Raw genomic sequence first — 2,475 nt, 5'->3', positions numbered from 1 at the left:
TTCTACTATTTTATTATTCAATCCACTTATTTCTACTCTACCGTACTATGACTTGATGCTAGTAATATTTAGACCTGTTAGTGTGTAACTCGAGTTAACAATCTAGTTTAAACAAACCTCCCTTGGGTACGATCCTTGGAATACTTCCAATTTTTCATTGGAATAAAAATATTATTACAATTTTGACCTGTACACTTGTATTCATGATCTGTCATAATTTGATATGTCAAATTAGGATCCCCATGACACTTAACCAGTTTATTGCCGAGCAAATTAGGCTTTTTTGTTATGTTTTTACTTAATTTTTGTTATTATCACTTTTTAGACCTGAAATGGCCAATCATGCCATCATTGACCTAATGGTTGATTTAGTGTCGTAGGGAGTCATTGGAGGCCCAAACGTGAGTGAAACCATCACCTAGAAAGAGAGGTATCGCGATATCGAAAATTGGAAGTCGTGATACCCCTGACGGTGCTGAATTGAAGGGGATCAAGGTCTTCCCTAGTGATATCGCGATTCCAGCTCTAAGTATCGCAATATCTAGCTCCCAAGGACTCCCCCATTTCAAGATTGCCAAGGATATCGTGATACCAAGCCTTGGGTATCGTGATATCACAGCTGAAGAGAGACAAAAAATTACCAGAAGGGTAGTCCTTCCCCAAAATGTACCCTAATAAAAGGCACACGCTTAAGGGAAATTTGGTCAAGAAAATTGGGCTGATGCTAGCTACAAAAGGCCAAGATATTGGTTGGAGAGAGAGAACCACTTAGACACAAGTTTTAGGATAGTTTCTCTTAGATTTTTTGTAACACCCTACACTTGGCCCGGTCGCCGAGCCCAAGTTCTAATATGCTACACCACCGTCTCACATTGATTTCATCGTAATAGTTGTGTATAGCGTACATGCATCCTTTATTTCTCTTTTGATACCATAGCATTCATGCGAATATTAAGTCATACAAACTCAAACTAACGATTCATCATGCTAACATATGACAAACAAACACAAAATGGACATAAATCAAGCCTTGGACCACTTAGAAAAATTTCCCAAAAATGTTACGTAGGTATCGATACTGTGTCAAGGGTATCAATATTTCCTTTAAGTGGTATCGATACCACATGGAAAATCGATACCAATCTTGAATTCTGTTTCTCGTCCAATTTCCAAAACATAGAAAATTTTCGGTACCTTTCAGAAGGTATCGATAAACTTACCATGAGTATCGATACTTGGGCCAAAGTACTGATACCTAATCTATAATATGACTTCCTGCACTTTTGAAATTACAGAGGTATCGTTTTTAAAGTCCACATATCAATACCTCTGCTCTAGACTACCGAATTTCAGCATATAACAACAATAAAACCATTTAGATTCAATCCTAAATAACATGCTTCATTTACCAAGATAAATAAACATCAAAGTATCCAAAATAGAAGTCCAAACATCACATTCAGGTCCATAAATCTCCAAACATAAATGGAATACAAATAGTTCCAAAAATAACTAAGAAAATTGATATAAAATCTACCACATTGCCTTAAAGTCCCATATAACAAATAAATTGAATACACCTACTATAGCAACTAAAAGAATGGTTTGGATCACTTCCTTGAAGGCCACACCGCTTACATCGGGAATAGGACTACTCTACAAAGACGAAGTGGGTGGGCTTAACAAGCTTAGTGAATGCTCAAAATAACCACTACGTAAATAAGCCATCATGCATCATGAAACATGCATACATCATACTTATATCATATTTTACTCTTATGACATATTTTACACATTAATCATCTTAATAGACTTCATTCACACAATAGTCACATGAGTAGTTAAGCATATATTCCAGCCATATATAAATAACATTTAAACACATTCAGTCACTTTTTATGATAATTTGGCTCTTGAGATTATGAAACATAAAGTGGACTTTATCACCACACATTGGATACGCGGATCTCCATCACATTATAATGACTCAAAGAGTCAAACATGTCCCAAAAGTAAAGCATATAACTAACACTCTCCAACACACGAATATAAAATCTACCATTTGCCTTAAAGTCCCGTATAACAAATAAACTGAATAAACCTACTATAGCAACTAAAAGAATGGCTTGGATCATTTCCACGAAGGCCACACCGCTCACACTAGGAACGTGAATACTCTGCAAAGGTTAAACTGATTTTTCACATATATTCACATCATTAGCACATTACAAACACTATCACATGGCATGAATAACATACCCACATATTTACTTTCACATCAGTCATCATAAGCTTATAGCATATGTCATAGCATCTCATATATGTTCATAATTTCACAATTTCACAATTTTACAAGCATACATATATCACAGACATGAGACACTTACTCTCGAAATTTAGTGTAGGGGTTTAGGCTACCTCTAAATTTCGAATTACACAATGAATCATCTACGAGTAGCGATTCCAAAACACACA

This window comes from Gossypium hirsutum, chromosome D07, assembly GCF_007990345.1.
Source record: "Gossypium hirsutum isolate 1008001.06 chromosome D07, Gossypium_hirsutum_v2.1, whole genome shotgun sequence".
In the NCBI taxonomy this organism is placed as follows: Eukaryota; Viridiplantae; Streptophyta; class Magnoliopsida; order Malvales; family Malvaceae; genus Gossypium; species Gossypium hirsutum.
This window is presented reverse-complemented; position numbering follows the sequence as displayed.